Here is a 6,000-nt window from a genome sequence, read left to right on the forward strand (position 1 = left end):
TCCTTAACCTCCATGTGTTTGAGGTCCTTCCAAACTTCTTCTTGTGATTTAGTTCTAGTTTCAAAGCATTATGGTCTGAAAATATGCAGGGGACGATCCGAATCTTCTGGTATCAGTTAAGACCTATTTGTGACCCAGTATGTGGTCTACTCTGGAGAAAGTTCCCTATGCACTTGAGAAAAATGTGTATTCAGTTGCATTTGGATGTAAAGTTCTGTAAATATCTGTGAAATCCATCTGGTCCAGTGTATCATTTAAAACTCTTGTTTCTTTGTAGATGTGCTTAGAAGATCTGTCGATTGTAGAAAGCACTGTGTTCAAGTCACCAAGTATAAGTGTATTATTATCTAAGTATGTCTGTACTTTGGTTATTAATTGATTGATATACTTGGCAGCTCCCACATTAGGGGCATAAATGTTTATGATTCTTAGTTCCTCTTGTTGGATAGATCCTTTAAATATGATATAGTGTCCCTCTTCATCTCTTACTACAGTCTTTGTATAAACTTTAATTTATCTGATATGAGGATTGCTACCTCTGCTTTCTTATGAGGACCATTTGAATGATAAATGGTTCTCCAACCTTTTATTTTCAGGCTGTAGGTGTCCTTATGTCTAAAATGAGTCTCTTGTAGACAGCAAATAGATGGGTCTTGCTTTTTTATCCAGTCTGAAACCCTGGGCCTTTTGATGGGGTCATTAAGCCCATTCACGTTCAGAGTTACTATTGAAAGATATGAATTTAGTGTCATCATAAAACCTTATTCAGCCCCTGTTTTTGTGAATTATTTCTTTGGGCTTCCTCTTTCTTTCATAGAGTCCCCCTGAATATTTCTTGCCGAGCTGGTTTGGTGGTCACATGTTCTTTCAGTTTCTGCCTCTCTTGGAAGCTCTTTATCTCTCCTATTCTGAATGAGAGCCTGGCTGAATAGAGTATTCTTGGCTGCAGGTTCTTCTCATTTAGGACCCTGAGTATATCCTGCCAGCCTTTCCTGGCCTGCTAGGTCTCTGTGGAGAGGTCTGCTATTAATCTAATATTTTCCCCCATTTAAGTTAGGGATCTCTTGTCTCTTGCTGCTTTAAGGATTTTTCTCTTTCTCTTTGGAATTTGCAAGTTTCACTATTAAATGTCGAGTTGTTGAATGGTTTCTATTGATTTGCCCCCCAGGGGGTAGGGACCTCTCTATCTCCTGGATCTGAATGCCTGTTTCCCTCCCCAGATTAGGGAAGTTCTCAGCTATGATTTGTTCAAATATGCTTTCTGGCCTTCTATCCCTCTCAGTGCCCTCTGGAACCCCAATTATACGTAGATTTTTCTTTCTGAGGCTGTCATTTATTTTCCTTAACTTTTCCTCATGGTCTTTTAATTGCTTTTCTCTTTTTTATTCAGTTTCCTTCCTTGCCATCAACTTGTCTTCTATGACACTCACTCTTTCTTCTACCTCATTGACCCTAGTTGTTAGGACCTCCAGTTTGGATTGCATCTCATTTAGTTGATTTTTAATTTCGGCCTGATTAGATCTAAATTCTGCAGTCATGAAGTCTCTTGAATCCTTTATGCTTTTTTCCAGAGCCACCACTAGCTTTATAATTGTGCTTCTGAATTGGCTTTCTGACATCAAATTGTAATCCAATTTCTGTAACTCTGTGACAGAGAGTACTGTTCCTGATTCTTTCTTTTGTGGTGGGTTTTTCATTTTTTTTTAATAATAATTTTTTTTATTGGTGTTCAATTTGCCAACATACAGATTATCACCCAGTGCTCATCCAGTCAAGTGCCCCCCTCAGTGCCCGCCGCCCAGTCACCCCCACCCCCCGCCCTCCTCCCCACTCCTAGTTCATTTCCCAGAGTTAGGAGTCTTTCCTTCTAGTCATTTTCCTCAGTGCAGAGTGGCCCAAAACAAGTTGTACTTGATAGAAGTGCAAATTCTTCTCCCTGTAGTATTCCAGCTGTCCTCTCTTTAAATCTCAGGCTGAATTCATAGGTTTTCAGGATGATTTGAAAATTATCTAGGTAAGTTTGTGGGCACAGGTGACTTGGGGACCCTACTCTTCACCATCTTGCCCCACCTCCTAGAAATAGTTTTTTATAAACTATGGCAAGATGTGGCAAACCTTAGATTAGAAACTTTTGATTCTAAATTCATGTGTTATAGTTAGCATAAGTAACACTAGCTGCTGTAACAACTCAAAAGTATAATGCTTAACACAATGAAGTTTCTTTCTTATTAATTTTAAAGAGCCAGGTGGAGGTGGAGGCTCAGGAGTGTTCTGCAGTATACATTCTTCAGGGACCTAGACTCTCTTCATGCTGTGCCTCTTCTATTTTCAGGAAATGGCTTCAATAATTCAATAATACATAAGTATCATCCATTTGACAGGGTGAGAAAAAAGTAAGAGAGAAGAACAGAGGAAAAGTAAATTGATTGTAGTGCTTAAACCATTGAGAAAAGAAGAGGGTGTACTTGGGAAGAGAAGATGGGTTTTAGGAGTATCTAGTCAATCACTGCCAAAACATATACATTAGATAATTCATTTATATTTTTGCAGTGAGTATCACTTACTACAATTGGGGATTGTTTTAAAATATAGAGAAACATTGGTGAATAAAACATAACTCGAACTCCATGAGGCTTGTATCCTAATGAGGGGGAACAGATTAAAAAAAAGACAAAAATATTTTTTGTAGAGAAAAGAAAAGCAGTATACAAGTATATATAAAATAGCCAAAGAATTGGCAGCCCATGTAGCTCAGCAGTTTAGAGCTGCCTTCAGCCCAGGGCGTGATCCTGGAGAATCAACTCCCACATTGGGCTCCCTGCATGGAGCCTGCTTCTCCCTCTACCTGTCACTGCCTCTCTCTCTCTCTGTGTCTCTAATGAATAAATAAATAAAATCTTTTTAAAAAATAAATAAAATAGCCAAAGAAAATATTTCTTATCAGCTGATATTTGCAGACAGAGCTGAAGGAAGTAAAGAAACAATGCATGTGGATATAGGAAGGTAAGAATTTTGGCAGAGAACAGGGATTGCAAATGCCTCATGGTGCTGGATGTGTTGAAAGATCGGTAAGATGACTATTCTGGCTAGAGCAGTGTGAGAGGGAGAGGGTGATAGAAGATAAAGTCAGCAAAGCCCTGGGTTAGCAGTTCAGGTAGGCTCTGTAGACCATCATGGGAATGGGCCTGGCAAGATAATGGAAGAGTAAAATGATAAGACATATTTTCAAAGTGTCCTTAGAGGAAAATAGTTAGGCAGCTATAGAACAGCCTAGTTGTTCTTTGAACTATAGTGCATTGTAATCTCTCACGTATTTTACTTTTTAAAAAATATTGAGGTATAATGTACATAGAGAAATACTCATTGTTTTTGGAGTAGAGTTCTGTGAGTTTTGATAAGCACATTCAGTCATGTAACCACCACTACAATCATTACCCCCTCATAATTCCCTTGTAGGTAACTCCTCCATCTCCAGGGCCTAGCAACCATGGATTTATTTTGTTTCCCTATAATGATGTCTTTTCCAGAAGATCCTCTCAGTGGAATCAGAGTATGTAATCTTTTGAGTTTGACTTCTTTACTTAGCATTATATGTTTATGATTCATCTGTGGTATTGTGTATTTCAATATTTTTTTCCTTTTCATTATACAGTAGTATGCTAGTAAATGGAGGTACCACAATTTATTTTTCCATTCACCAAATTTTTTTTCAGTGTTCAGCAATTATAAGTAAATCTTCAAAAAATAGTGATTCTTTTTGTGTGTTAATGCAAGTTTTCATTTGCCTTGAGTAAACATCAAAATTGGGATATTTTACTTTTAAGGATCCAATATAACTAGACATTAAACTACACAGGAAAGTCATTCATTCATTAATTGAACACATATGAAGGCCATACCTGCACAATGTGAAAACCACCACAATGACAGCATCAGGCAAAGTCCCCTTCTCTGTATAATATGGAGACATGGATATGCCTACCATACTCCAGATATTGTTCTAGGCACTAGAAACATAACAAAGGACAAAACTGAATTATCTCTTTCTGTTATATAAGCAAAATAATAAGGAAAGAACAAGACCTGATAAGTACCAAAACATTTAGATTTAATTTAAATTGAATTTAAATTAGTATTGTGGAAGAGGGTAACTCAATCAGAGGAGATTTCTCTGAGAAACACACATTTAGGCTGTTGCTAGAAAGATAAGGAAGAGCCATCAATCCTAACTCTGGAACGAAGATATTTAGGGCAGTGATACACTTAGGACAAAGGCCTTAGTGTGGGAACTGTCAGTGAATATCGAATGAGTTAGAGTAATTGACAGGTATTGAGCAACTGTATGTCAGTCAAAAGGCTAAGTTAGTAACTTGTGTTCCAAGTCTTAGCATATTCTTCATTTGAATAGAATACCTGAATTGCCGGTAAAAATGTTAATCTGTGAAATATGGAGTAATGATTAGACTTTATAAGGAAGAGTGTCCAGGTATCCATAGCATGGTGATTACCACTGCTCTTCTATGCTAGAAATAAATTAAAGCTGAATGAGTAAGTAGGAGGAAGCTCACTACATGGCTGTCTGCACATACAGTGGGTATAATTTAACGTGATACCTCAGTGCCTTTCACAATGACATCTCACTTACTCCTAAAAAAATAAAAAGGAATAGATAGCAAGCCAGAGGTCTCAAGCAGTATGTCAAGATACTTTATAGAGCAAAAGAAAAGCTATAAAACATAGCAAACCAACAACCAAAAACTCACTGACAGCTAAAAGAAATGGGCTGCTTCAAGCTGCATTTTCTCTGGTTCTGTGATTCAGTGTCCCTCTTTCTCAAATGTATATTTTTTTCTGAGATATTAAAGCCTCATGGAGAAGATGCATGGCATTTTCATTTCAGTACTACTTTGTACCAGCCTTCATGATCTTTCATTATGTCTATTTTTGTTTGTTTTATATAGACGTGGCAATTGTGGGTGTAATTTTGTAAGTATAGGTTAGAAAAGTCCGTATAGGATGAGAATTTACCTTGGATCAATCACATTATCTAAGTGCTTGGAAACATAAGTGACCACAACTCAAAACACTTATCTAAACATTGCCATATATTTTCTGCTGTCTTAACTACATTATGATCAGAACAAAAATTCTATTTGATACATAGTGATACTTCAGAGCTGGAACCAACCTGAAAACAGAGTAATTAAATACAGGGTTAGGACTTAGGCCAAAGAATATCTTCAAATTTATCGATGTTTGTGGATTTAGAGGTTAGGGTGCGTGCGTGTGTGTGTGTGTATGTGTGTGTATTATACACTGGGGATGGGAAGATTTATTGAAATTGAGAAGTGGGGCTTTAGACTGCCAACAGGGATTTATAATAGCATGTTTAATCTTCTTAGTTACTGAAAATGTGAATAGATGGTGTAGAATTGGATTAAAGGAGCTCTGGTCAAATGAATCTATGTGTATGTTTATGCTGGTTATCTATCTAAACACCAGTGGAAAAATGGTAAAAGTTAAAAGAAAAATAAAGATAAAAGTCTACAAAGAAAAAGAGTGACATAGAAGAGCCAGATGAGACATGTCAATAGCATACCTAAGGACACAGATGAAAGAATGGCCACAGACTAGCGGAGCGAATGAAGCTGAAATCCACCTGCCCAGAGTGCAGCAGCCAATTCACAACAATTTGATGTTAGACCCAGAACCTCAGAAACATTCTAGATTTGGAGCTACTGTGTAATTCTAAAGGAAAGGAAGAGATAGAAAGCTGAATTTAGAGAATTATTTGAGAAACTGTGTGAGTGAATTACTGCCCTACTCCACCTTACCTCACCCCACCCCACCCCACACCACCCCACACTATCGCTTCTCCCTTGTCACACACTTACAGCCACTCTTTGCTCACCCTCAAAAGACAATGATTTCATTTGCTGGGTGAGTTGAACCAGACACCTCCAGATTGGTATCAGACCACATGACTGCAACTTTCTGTCA

At 37.6% G+C, this 6,000-nt stretch overlaps 1 long non-coding RNA gene across 1 annotated transcript in view; it reads right to left on the bottom strand.

The window, feature by feature from the left end:
* The window catches only part of LOC112658803 (uncharacterized), a 43,436-nt gene extending 37,757 nt beyond the window's left edge, over nucleotides 1-5,679 (bottom strand). The window contains exons 1-2 of the long non-coding RNA XR_003135977.3: nucleotides 5,600-5,679; nucleotides 3,900-4,007 (exon numbers count right to left, since the gene is read on the bottom strand). This is a non-coding gene — a long non-coding RNA (uncharacterized LOC112658803). The remainder of the gene's footprint in view (nucleotides 1-3,899; nucleotides 4,008-5,599) is intronic.
* Between the last annotated feature and the right edge of the window lie 321 nt (nucleotides 5,680-6,000).

The sequence above is a fragment of the Canis lupus genome, chromosome 2 (genome assembly GCF_003254725.2).
Source record: "Canis lupus dingo isolate Sandy chromosome 2, ASM325472v2, whole genome shotgun sequence".
Lineage (NCBI taxonomy): Eukaryota > Metazoa > Chordata > Mammalia > Carnivora > Canidae > Canis > Canis lupus.